This window comes from Mirounga angustirostris, unplaced genomic scaffold, assembly GCF_029215605.1.
Source record: "Mirounga angustirostris isolate CCGP_5_RB_7025 unplaced genomic scaffold, mMirAng1.0.hap1 SCAF_8, whole genome shotgun sequence".
Lineage (NCBI taxonomy): Eukaryota > Metazoa > Chordata > Mammalia > Carnivora > Phocidae > Mirounga > Mirounga angustirostris.
Window position 1 is genome coordinate 133,639,141 of NW_026991716.1, and position 13,072 is coordinate 133,652,212.

General features: G+C 42.9%; 1 protein-coding gene and 1 pseudogene across 25 annotated transcripts in view; one reads left to right on the forward strand and one right to left on the reverse strand.

The window, feature by feature from the left end:
* Positions 1 to 13,072, forward strand: part of TIAM2 (TIAM Rac1 associated GEF 2) — a 268,448-nt gene that overhangs the window by 72,612 nt on the left and 182,764 nt on the right. For 20 of the 25 annotated variants that reach the window (XM_064598246.1, XM_064598239.1, XM_064598241.1 and 17 more), the window contains one exon: positions 11,835 to 11,948. The exons of 3 other annotated variants lie outside the window; for them this stretch is intronic. The gene's annotated coding sequence lies outside the window, so the exon portion shown is untranslated. Of the gene's footprint in view, positions 1 to 77; positions 157 to 7,165; positions 8,308 to 11,834; positions 11,949 to 13,072 lie in introns of those variants that run through there. 2 more of the 25 variants (XM_054505608.2, XM_064598245.1) reach the window with 2 other exon arrangements.
* Positions 1,324 to 2,289, reverse strand: LOC123836763 (glyceraldehyde-3-phosphate dehydrogenase-like; annotated as a pseudogene).

Below are 13,072 nucleotides of genomic sequence, written 5' to 3' on the forward strand. Positions count from 1 at the left end.
TTAGTCAAGACAAATCCAGGTGAGCCCTTGTAAATGATTCAGTCACTGTTGCTGATATTTTTTTCATTTTTTTAAAGTGAGCTCTATGCCCAGTGTGTTGCTTGAATTTACAACCCAAGATCAAGAGTCACACGTTCTAACAACTAAGCCAGCCAGGTGCGCATGTTGCTGATATTTTAAATACTTTTTTTCTGTTTTATAGTTTGTCTCCAGTTTTTGTTTTTTTTTATTAGTTGTCTCATTACAGAGTTTTTTGTTTTTGAAAATGAAGAGGTGGTTCATCTGGATATTATTGTGACTTTCTTTTAAAACTGAACCAACTGCAGAGCCTGTATTTAAATAAAAGGAACTAAATATATCAGATTTCTGTGTCAGATACTTAAGAGATTAACATATAACATTACTAATTTCAATGATCTTATTCATTTTTCTCACTTTGGGGTGGAACTGAGAGTAAAGAAAACTTCTGGGAATTAGTATCCTGTTGTATCTTTAATTTGAGGAATCTATGAAAAGTTAACTTAAATTCATATTTGGAAGGTGTGTAGAGTGAAACCAGGGGCAACTAATTGAGGTAGAAAATTCACTGCTCCTGTAAATACTAGGTAAAAGAGCCTCTCAAAATATAAAATACACTTAATAGCATATAGAAGATCTGTAGGGGGGGACATGAGTAATTCAGTGAGAGAGCTTGCACTAATGAGAGAAGGGCAATGTTTAGGTTGAACAGTATAAGCCATTTTGGCAAAATGTTTTCCTCGTTGTTTCTGTGTTTTCCCTTTGTTACGTACATGTCTTAAGCTGGTGCGAGCCTGTTGTTCTGTGAACAGGAATTACAGTTTGGAAGGATGCCATGGTGACCCCTTCCCCACCACCCACTCACCGTGTGTACATGGAATAGACCACTCAGTGGGTTTACATTTGAAAAATACAGATGCTGATAGTAATCTATGTCCTGTGTGGTATTAATCCTTAAATCCCTGTCCACACACAAGAAAATTAAATAGAGAATTGAGGCATCTGCCAAAGTAATTCAGAGAGAATTCTCTGAGGGCATTTAGGATTTGTTTTCTTTGTGTCCGCACTCTGTACCTCTTGAGGGCAGGAGACCTTTTTTGGGGGGAGTACAGTATACTTTATTAATGGTACATGACAAGGTAGGGCTCCCCAAGCCCTTCCCCTCATTCAGGGGTCTGGGATGGAACCTGTGTGGAGGTCAGGAGATTCTCAGTGTGTTGGGGGATGAATTGGGGCAAGGACTCCCCAGCAGCTGAGGGCCTCTCTCTTCCTCTTGCCCTCACTGGGGCTGGTGCCAGGGGCATTTTACTCCTTGGAGGCCATGTGGACCATAAGGTCCACCACCTGGTTGCTGTAGCCAAGTTCATTGTCATACCAGAAAATGAGCTTGACAAAGTGGTCATTGAGGGCAATGCCAGCCCCAGCATCAGAGGTGGAAGAGTGGGTGTCACTGTTAAACTCACAGGAGACAACCTGGTCCCCAGCGTAGCCCAGGATGCCCTTAAAGGGGCCCTCCAGTGCCTGCTTCACCACCTTCTTGATGTCATCCTATTTGGCAGCTTTTTCCCAGGGGCGGGTCAGATCCGTGACTGACGTGTTGGGGGTGAGGACACTGAAGGCATGCCAATCAGCTTCCTGTTCAGCTTAGGGATGACCTTGTCTACAGCCTTGGTGGTGCCAGGAGAAGCAAGGATGATGTTCTAGACATCCCCTCGGCCATCACACCACAGCTTCCCAGAGGGGCCATTCACAGTCTTCTGGGTGGCAGTGATGGCGTAGACGCTTGTGGTCATGAGTCCCTACAGAATGCCGAAGTTGTCATAGATGACCATAGCCAGAGGGGCCAAGTAGGAGCCCTTGCTGACAATCTTGAGGGAGTTGTCATACTTCTCATGGTTCACGCCCATCATAAACATGGGGCATTAGCAGAGGGAGCAGAGATGATGACCCTCTTGGCCTCACCCTTCAGGTGAGCCCCAGCTGTCTCCCTGGTGGTGAAGCCCTCAGTGGACTCCACAACATAGCACCAGGGTCACTCCATTTGAAGTTGGCAGGATCTCACTACTGGAAGATGGAGACATGGGCTTTCCATCAATGACAAGTTTCCTGTTCTCAGCCTTGACTGTGCTGTTGAATTTGCTGTGGGTGGAATCATACTGGAACTATGTAAATTCAGGTCAATGAAGGGGTCATTGATGGCAATAATATCCACTTTGCCAGAGTTAAAAGCAGCCCAATACAGTTGAATCCATTTATTCCGACCTTCACCATCACATCTTGGGGATGTGGTTGGCACTGTACCAGAAGATGCAGCTGTCTGTCGAATGGGAAGGAGCAGTGAACCAGGAGACTATTTTTTTTTTAAACATTTGTGTCGAATATAGACTAAAATAATTTTGGTCTAATATTTTCCGTCTTTACACAGAAAATAACTGTGTGTTATGTTATTGTAGTTTGAGGTTCCAGGACCATAGCTCATTTGCATTTCCCCTCTGTATTGGCCATGATGGTGCCTTGCATGTGTGACTGCTATCTTGTGCATTAAACACATCTGGTCAAACCGGTTTTGATTTTCCTTGTTCCCAGGTCTTAGGGTTCCCTTCCTGGTTATTGGGAATAGGGTAATACAGCTGTGTCCCATTTTGAGTGCATGTCTGTTCATTGCCACAGTGATGGCCTCAGGACCTCTGCAGCCCTGCCTAAGCCCTGTTGGAAGGCAGCCCAGAGAGACCAAGTTTTGTGTTGTTACCACTGGGCCACTTCTGTGGTCTTTCAGGAGCCATGGTTAAGTTTTATCCTTTTTTTTTTTTTTTAAATTTTTTTTTCTTTTAAATTTAGTAGGCTCCACACCCAGCATGGAACCCAACATGGGGCTTGAACTCATGACCCTAAGATCGAGACCTGAGCAGGCATCAAGAGTCAGATGCTTAACCAACTGAGCCACCTGGGTGCCCCTAAGTTTTATACTCTTAATTCCTGGAGGGCAGCTGGCTTCCCTTCCAGGGCATCAATGAAAAAGATAATGTTGCTCAAAAGCATAAGGCTATATTTTATCTGTAGTCTGTAATATGAGTGGCTTAAAAATATCTGTTTTATTTTATGATATTCCCTCATCTTGTAATTGGTATAGCTCTTTGGTTCTGAAATCCAGAGTAGAAACGAAGCAAGTGTTTCAGGTTTAAAGATAACAAAGAAGTTTAAGAATAGAAAGACTTAGCTTCTTTAAAAAAGAACTATGCCCGATATGAGTTATACTTAGGAAAAGAAATTTTGCCCAAGAGATTGTTCTCATGTACATCTTTTTTTTTCATTTTTTTTAAAGATTTTATTTATTTATTTGAGAGAGAGAATGAGACAGAGAGAGAGAGCATGAGAGGGAGGAGGGTCTGAGGGAGAAGCAGACTCCCCGCCGAGCAGGGAGTCCGATGCGGGACTCGATCCTGAGACTCCAGGATCATGACCTGAGCCGAAGGCAGTTGCTTAACCAACTGAGCCACCCAGGCGCCCATCTTTTTTTTTTTTTTTTTTAATATTTATCATTCTTATTCTGATCATCTTTTTTTTTTTTTTTTTTTTTTTAAGATTTTATCCATTTATTTGACAGAGACACAGTGAGAGAGGGAACACAAGCAGGGGCAGTGGGAGAGGAAGAAGCAGTGGGAGAAGGAGAAGCCAAGCACGTAGCCCAATGTGGGGCTCGATCCCAGGACCCTGGAATTATGACCTGAGCCGAAGGCAGACGCTTAATGACTGAGCCACCCAGGCGCCCTTCATGTACATCTTTCTTAGAGCAGCTCTATTTCCTTGAACACTCTTGTCTCTCTTTTCTTCCTTGAAACATCTGCTGCCGTCAGCTCTGGCCTAGCACCTTTCTCTTGGCTTTCTTCCTTCTTTGTCGTTCCTTTCCTGTTGCCCTTTGGATTCTCCATCTTCTTCCCACTGTCATAAGATGATGTTCTCCTTGGCAGACCATCCCTGGTCCTTTTTATCCTTTTAGGATAATCATATTTTTGCCCCTGCTTTCAGCTACCATTTATATATCTCCATTTCTGCCCAGTTAATACACTTCTAGTTGGGACCTCTCTTGTGGGTCCAGTGTGGTTAGCTTCCATTTGGATATCTTCATTTATCTTCATTTGGATGTTTGCTGTATTCCTGCAACTGAGTGAATAAAAAAAAAATGAAAGAAGCCTTTTTACGGTTGCTTCTTCATGGAGCTTCTGCCTCAGAGCATATGACAGTCTGTGAGTCCAGTGTTTGAATCCTGGCTAGGTTATCTAACCAATTTTTACTACCTTACCACATTGGCTGGTACCTACAAGACAATGTTGGCTTGTTCCTGGTCTTTTTTTTTTTTTTTTTTAAAGATTTTATTTATCTATTTGACACAGAGAGAGACAGCTAGAGAGGGAACACAAGCAGGGGGAGTGGGAGAGGGAGAAGCAGGCTTCCCCCTGAGCAGGGAGCCTGATGTGGGGCTAGATTCCAGGACCCTGAGATCATGACCTGAGCCCAAGGCAGATGCCCAATGACTGAGCCACCCAGGTGCCCCGGCTTGTTCCTGGTCTTAGGTAGAAATTATTCAGTCTTCACCAGTAAGTGTAATGTTAGTTGTAAATGTTTTTGTAGATGCTCTTTATTATGAAGATTTTAAGAATAAAGTTTAAAAACATTTTCATTAGCTAATTATAAATATTTTTAATGTTTAGAGGATCCCTACCGAAAATAACAAAAATGAAAGTCCACCTTAAATAAACTCTTAAAAGTTTTGTTTTATTTATTTTAAAATTTATTTTTGGAGCGAGAGTGAGAGAGTGCAGAAGCAGGGAGAAGGGCAGAGGGAGAGGGAGAGAATCTCAAGCAGACTCCACCCTGAGCAGGGAGCGCCATGACCCTGGGATCGTGATCTGAGCCAAAATCAAGACTCAGATGCTTAACCCACTGAGCCACCCAGGTACCCCGTGTTTTATTTTTAAAAGTAATCTCTACACCCGACATGGGGCTCAAACTCACGACCCTGAGATCAAGAGTCAGATGCTCTACTGACTGAGCCAGCCAGGCATCCCAACCTTAAGTAAATTTAGGGAAATACAAAATTTGTATTATCAATGAAACTGTCAGGGTCAAAGAAGCTTTCACAACTGAAGAGAAAAAGATAGTCGAGATACGGTTTGGTGGAAATGAGCTGATTATTTTGTTTAATGATGGTTGGTGATAATTTTTCATTTGCTGGATGGATGTGGAAGTGGTAAATTTAATTTTGCTTTTTATTTTGGGGCATTAAATCTATTTTCCTGTGTTTAAATCAGGAGACTCAAAATAATTTTGGAGTTTTGCAAAAACCATGTTATTCGTGTGTGTGTGTGTGTGTGTGTGTGAGAGAGAGAGAGAGAGAGAGAGATGATCATCCTCCCTGGAACTGTAAAGTCTAAGCAATTTGGAATTGAATTAAGTTCCTTTTTTCCATAAATAAGAAAATTAAACCCGATTTAGTCCCCAAGGAGGCCTCTGGAAAAGCCAGGAAGTTCTTGTTCTCATCAGAATCATATGTTAAAACATTATGAATCTTGTTAATACAAATGACCATCAGTGGACCGTGATTAATTCTGGGACAGGGTCATACACATAGTCCTTGCTTGACTGACGTAAAAGACTCTTGGAAGGCTATGATGGTACCAGGATTTTTTTTTTTTTTTTTTTAGTATGAAAATTTCTTTTTCTCTAATTTTTTTTTATTTTTAAGATTTTATTTATTATTCAGAGAGTGAGTGTGCGAGCGGTGGGAGGGGCAGAGGGAGAGAGAGAATCTCAAGCAGACTCCGTGCTGAGCCTGGAGCCCAATGTAGGGCTCAGTCTCACGACCCTGAGATCATTACCTGAGCCGAAACCAAGAGTCGGTCATTCAACTGACTAAGCCATTCAGGTGTCCTGAAAATTTCCTTTTTTTTTTTTTTTTTAAAGTTTTATTTATTTAAGCAATCTCTACACCCAACATGGAGCTCAAACTCCTGACCCTGAGATCAAGAGTAGCACGCTCTTCCAACTGAGCCAGCCAGGTGCCCCAGTATGAAAATTTCTATAGAATTTTTACTTTTCCTAGGACTTGAAGCTTATATTCGATGCTTCATTAACAATAGTTGATGCACTTTTTGGTACATCTATCTGGGCAGGTTGAAGAAAGAAAGAATAACTGTGTACCCATGTACATTATTTAGGTCTTTCAGGTGGAAAGTTAAAGGAGATGATTGATTAGAATTTTAAAGATGCCCTAACACATAGTAGGCAGTCAGCAAACATTTGTTGACCACTGTTGAATGAAAAAGAGAGGGGGGGGGGGAAATGTGTTGAAATGTTATTTATTCCTTTTTCTTCTTTTTTCCATGGTAAGTGAGTTGATCCTCAAGGTCCCTGTTAGCTCTAAAATTCTTATAGTTCAGAAATCTAAAATTATTAGTTGTTAAGTTCGGGGCTTCATTCTGAGAGACTTGCCTTCTTCCTTCTCTGTAACTCTTTCTCTTTTCACCTAATTGTTACTTCAGAGTTTTTCTGTCCTGTTGTTCAAGAACTTTCTTCCAAGCTGCCTCACTGTCCAGGGTAGTGTACTGGGAGGAGCATCATCTTTGGAATCCGATCTGATTCAAATATTTTCTCCATCAACTGTTTTCGTAAATGTTCTGAACCTCAGCTTTCTCATCTGTAAAATGAGGGCAATAAAATCTCTGCCTTAAATTTAGTTGTGAGCTTGAAATGCTGTGAAGACTCGGCACCATACCTGGCGTATGTTAGGTCTTAAGTAAACTGTTAACCATTTTTTCCCTCTTAGTCTGATAGCTGTGCAATTACCTTTCACATGATTAAGACTCTAAAATTAAAATCTGTCTTTAATGTCCTGGAAAAAAAAAAAAGTCACAGCTTACTCCTTTTACCCACAACTCCATGCTCTTTTCCCCTGATGTTGTAGGTCAGCCTGAATAGTTTTCCACTGTGTTCTTCAGGGTTTGTTTCCAAGTCCCTCCTGTTTTCTGTCTCCGTTGCTGTTCTGCATCTTTATCCGAAGCTATGGTTGGCTGGATCTTTGTTCTCTATCCTGTTTTTGTACTATCCAGCCAACCATAAGGAATTCTTTGTTTCTCCATTTTTCACTTTGAAGAAGTAAAGAGGCGATCTTTTTCTCCTGTCATAGGAGAAAGTAGAGCTTGATTTGGAGAATTTTCTCCTTTTGAGATTTGCTAAGTAAGGAGTATTAAAAAAAAATCTTTTTACTGAATATAAAGAGCACAAATCATGTTGGGATCTTGGTGAATTTTCCCAAAACGAGCATAACTGAGTAATAAGGATTGTAGTAAATTTAAGGAAAGTCTCTAAGTGCTCCAGGCTTGATTAAGCCTTCTTGCCCTCGTCATCATTCAGATTACCCACTTGTTGTGAGAAGCATTCCAGCTCCCTGGTGCCCTCTGACCCACCATCTGTTAGCTGGTTTTGTGTGGACTGGGTTTCACCTGCCCTCCCTCTCTTTTCTCTGAGATGGAAAGTGTGGGGTTAAAGAGACTAACACTTTGTTCTTGATGCCTCCTGCCTTCGAGGAGATGTCATAAAGAGAGAATGCCATATTTCCACTTTCCCTTAACCAGTCTTCCTTTGTGGCCAGCTGCAGATGGGATGCAAAATGCAGAGGAAATGCTGAGTGAAAAGTGACTGCCTTTTTTCCTTTGCTTTTTCCTGTCTGTTCAAAGCATTGAAGATGTTGAGTACGACAGTGCTGATTTAAGAAGCTAGTGTGAAACACACTGTGTTTATGATTAAGATTAAAAAACTAAACTTAGACTTTTTAAAATGAGGAGTAAGCGAGGGTGTTAGGGAATAGTGGATAGTTATATGGTCTATAGGGCAGAGGTCTGGAGGAAATGTACTTAAATTGAGGCAGAGGGGTGGAGGCTACCTTGTGACTTCCTGTTGGAGAAGGCTCTGGAATATTGGAATGTATGGGTTGCTTATCGATCTCCTGGAGAGTTGGGGTGGTGTGTTTACAGTAGCTGCAGTCGGAGGTTGGAGTTGACCTTGCCTTAATTATAATTCTTTCGTTATTATGTAATTTCCTAAATGTGATGAAAGATACCAGGGTTTTTTACTGCCATTCATGTAATGGGAAGAGATGGATTATACAGACATTCTGGTATAAATTAGAGATTTTTGAGAAGTGCTAATGCTCAATTTTTTCAGACCAAAGGCATCCCAGCTCCACTACTTAATAGTTGTGGGACCCAAAGGATTGTTGGGAGGATGTTGGAGGTAAGATATCCGCAGGACTTTATGAATTGTGTGATGGCATGTAACAGGGTGAGCTGTTACACTTCAGTGGCATTTCTACTCGTGTATTGAGCTCATATCTTCTCTACCTTCTCTCGCTTCCAGACCTCCGTGTCTCTCAGTTACTTGGGGCCATCGGGTAGAATTACCTTGTTTGTATTCTGCTGTTTGTTCTAGTTTTCAGTGCTATCTCTCTTGGTGGGTGATCCTGGTTGAGATGAAGGGGGGGATCTTGGGAGGTGGGGAGGTTTTGCATTCTTTGAGAGTAAGGAAGCTTTTTGAGAAACTACAAATTTAGAAGGGGATGCTAGAGGTAAAAGGCAAAACTGGGAAATAGACAGAGTCCGTCCAGGTGTGGCGGGGGGTCACGGGGCGAGGCAGTGGGTTGGGCTGACCGCCATGGCGCTCCTGCACCAAACAGTATCCTGACCCCCTTAGAAAGGGGAGAAATGCCACCGGCCTCTCTCCGTCCGCATGGCCAGAGCCCTGCCTCAGGGCAGGATGTCAGCATGCTTGTCTCTGTCATGAGGGTACTGGCTGCAGGAGAGGATGGCAGACCCCAACTCCTGTGACCTCCATTCTACTTCCTCCTCTGAATTGGGAGCGGTGGTGTGGGCCTGAGAACCTACCTTGGTGGCCGTGTTCAGGAGGTCCGACCTGGTGCTGCTGGGCCTCCTTCGGCAGTTTGTCTCTGAGCAGTATCAGCTGTGGGCATCTTTGCCTTGTCGCCAGAACAAATTGCTTCTGCCTTGGTAGCTTATCAGATGTGTTTTCAGTGATCTTGTCTCATCTTGTGTCTTAAAATGTGCCCTTTAATAGAATCCTATATTGTTGTTGGCTCTAACAACATAAAATTATTTTCTCTCCGTTCTGGAGGCTGTAAGTCCAAGATCAAGGTGCTGGAAGGTTTGGTTTCATCTGAGGCCACTGTCCTTGGCCTGCACAGTCACTTTCTTGCTGCCTCTTTACACGGTCGTCCTGCCGTACAGGCCCAGCCCTGGTGTCTCTCTCTGTGTCCTGATCTCTTCTTTCTTCTTCTTCTTTTTAAAATTTGCATCAAATTCTATTAAAATCAGTTCAGTTTTTTACGACATCCTTACAACAAAAAAATCAGTTCTGTATAATAAAGAATATTTCAGTCTAAAATGGAAATTTAGAAACTGACAGAAGGAGAAGCACTCTGTCCATCATCGTTAGCATAATTTTTAGAAGGGTAACTATATTAGTTATGTGTTTATAATTAATAAATTACCCCGTCACTTGGAGACTTACAGCAGTGGTTACGCTCCCCCAGCTTCTGTGGGGCAGGAGTCTGGGCTCAGCACGGCTGAGAGCCTGGGACTCAGGGTGTGTCATGAGCCTCCCGTCATCGTGGAGCTCACTCAGCGGGGTTGCTGCCAATGAGAATCTTGCTTTAAATGATGTAGGAAATACGTCTCTGTTCAGAGATCTTGTTGTAAACTGGGTACTAGTTTATAATCTTCTGTAAGCCTGCAGTTTGATATTGGGATTTGCTCAAAGATGGACATGCTTCTTAAAAAACATCTTTATTGAGGTATATGGGTATACTTAAAAAATATGATTTTAATTCTGATCTTGTGAAGCCAATGAGAAGGAAAAACTTTGTTTGCAACCACTTACTCTCATGTGATTATATAGCCTTTGATGATACCATAGCATTTTCTTAACTGAATAAATTCTTATGTCTTAATTTGATTCCTAAGCGTTTTATGTTTGTTATGCTAAATCTTTGAAAAAGATGAACTTTTTTTTTAAAGATTTTATTTATTTGAGAGAGAGAAAGAGAGAAAGCATGAGAGAGGGGAGGGTCAGAGGGAGAAGCAGACTCCCCACTAAGCAGGGAGCCCGACGTGGGATTCGATCCAGGGACCCTGGGATCATGACCTGAGCCGAAGGCAGACGCTTAACTGACTGAGCCACCCAGGTGCCCAAAATTGATGAACTTTGATAGCTAGAGCAAGGATCCTGAAACTGTGCTTCTCCGGAGATCCGGTTGGTGCCAGTCGAGGGGAGCAGGGTGTTTTTCTCTCTCTCTTTCTCAGACACTTACTATGGGTGTCTTGTGGTCTGTACTCTACAATTATGAGTTTAATTTACAAAGAGATATATACACACACACACACACACACACAATCTTATATATGTAATGTGTAAAACAATCTGTTTACAGTATGCATAATTTTGGGGCACCTGGGTGGCTCAGTTGGTTAAGTGTCTGCCTTTGGCTCAGGTCATGATCCCGGGGTCCTGGGATTGAGCCCCGTGTTGGGAATCCCTCTCAGCAGGGAGCCTGCTTCTTCCTCTCCCTCTATCCCTCCCCCCCCAACTTGTGTATGCCCTCTCTCTCTCAAATAAATAAACAATATGTATAATATTTATTATGTATAGAATATACATATAGTCCTGTTATACAGACTATATAAAATTTAATTATATATAATTCTGTCTTAAATAATACATATTTCTTCTATATATAATTTTCTGTTATATATATTTTTTAGATCTATAACATGTAACCTATTTATATATAACCTATGTAGTCTCCTATTCTATGTGTATGTATATATATTCCAGTCTGAAATATAAGCTCCTGAAGAACAGATGTCCTAAGTCACTTTCATACCCGGTAGTACCTGGGATAGTAAGTTAAGGTTCATGGTACGTCCTCAGCAAACACTTAGAGATTTGATTGCAGTGATTCCTTTGATGAACGTTGTATTTCACAGCCATAGATTGTGGCGGGGGGGGGGGGGGGCGGGGACTACAAATGTAGGTTCTCCAGGGGGCTCTCCTGGGATTAGTGGCATTTGGGAGGAACAAGGCTGGGATGTACCCTGAGTCGCCATATCTCTGGATTCCTGGCCTCTATGCTGCACGTCTCCAGGGGCACCGTTCACATTTCACACTTGCTTCTCCTGAATTCCCCTCGCCCCAACACAAGAGGATTCGAGAGCATGAAGTAAGAGTGCTGTGTGAGGTGACAGGAACATTTTTGACTGTTGCGTCACAGCCAGCTTCCGGTCCCTCCTGGGGGCTGGTTCTGGAGGTGAGGCCCTCCTGGCATGCCCTCAGCTGAAGTGCCCCTTTCCCCCTGACTGTAATGAGGTTGGACTGGAGCACTGTTATTAGCATTTCTGTAGTTTGTATAGTTTTTTTCCCTTTATGAAAAAGCCTTGATTTTGGTGACTGGGCTGTCTTGCTTTATTACTTTGAAGTTTTTCTTCTATTTTTACAGAAAGGCTACATAATGCTGCTCCTTAATGGGGATAATGGTGGTTCTTGGGGTCTTCCCAGGGTCTGTGAGCTCAGGTAGAGGTTGTCCAGGCTGAGCGTGGAGCTCAGCACAGTCAAATTCAAAAAGAAAAACTTCTGGAAAGAATGAAATGAAGAGTTTATAGGGAGCCGTAGTAGATAACGTCTTAGTTTGGCTGCTATAACAAAGTTACCGTAACTGGGTGTCTTAAACAGCAAACATCTGTTTCTCCTAGTTCTGGAGGCTGGAAGTCCAAAATCAAAGCACAAGCGAACGTGGTGTCTGGTGAGAGCCTGCTTCCTGGTTCAGAGACAGCCATCTTGTCCCTGCATCCTCACGTGGTGGAAGGGTGAGTGGGTTCTCGGGGGCCTCTTTTGTAAGAGTACTAGTGCCATTCATGAGGGCTCCACCCTCATAACCTGTGCACCTCCCAAAGGCCTTGCCTCCTAATAACATCCCATTGGGGGTGGGGATTTCAACAGATCAGTTTGGGGAGCCACCAACATTCATTTGCCCTTGTCCCCCCACCCTCAAATTCATGTCCTTCTCAAATGCAAAACATATTCATTTGTCTGAACAGCCCCCAAAATCTGAAGTCATTCCAGCACCAGTTTTAAAGGTCCAAAGTCTCCTCTAAATCTCATCTAAATCAGGTGTGAGGGAGACTTAAGGTACCATTCGTCCTGAGGCAGATTCCTCTCCAGCTGTGAACCTGGGAAAGCAAACAAGTTCCAACCTGCATTTTCAACACTTTGTTAGGAATTACTTCAGCTAAATATCCAGGTTCATCACTCCCAAGTTTAACCTTCCACAAAACACTGGAACACCAGTGCAAGTCAGCTAAGTTCTTTGACACTTCACGGCAAGGATTGCCTTTCCTCTTGTTTCCAGTAACCTCCTCACTTCCATCTGAGACCTCATCACAATGCCTGTTTCCATCCATATTTCTACACACGCTCTGCTCATGATTACTTAAGTATTCTTGAAGAAAATGGAAGCTTTCTCTCTCGGTCCTTTCAGGCTGGTTATAACAAAATACCACAGACTGAGTAGCTCATAAACAACAGAAATTTCTCACAGTTCTCGAGGCTGGACCTCCAAGATTAGGGTGTCTGCGTGGTCAGGTGAGGGCCTTCTTCCAGGTGGCTAAGTTCTTGTATCTTCACCTGGCAGAAGGGCGTAGTGAGCTCTCTGTGCTGTCTTCTGTAAGGGCACTAATCTCATGCATGAGGGCTCCTCCCTCATGACCTAATCACCTTCCAGAAGTCCCACCTGTGACTGCTATCACTTGGCAGATTGGGGTTTCAGCATATGAATTTTGGGGGGGACACAAACATTGAGACCACACCACTTTCTGTATAGCTCTTTTCTGAGTCCTCCCCAGAATCCTCCTTAATGGTCCTCACATGGTAGTATGGGGTTTTTCTAGTATGTACCTCCGAACTCTTCCAGCCCCTACCTGTTACCCAGTGC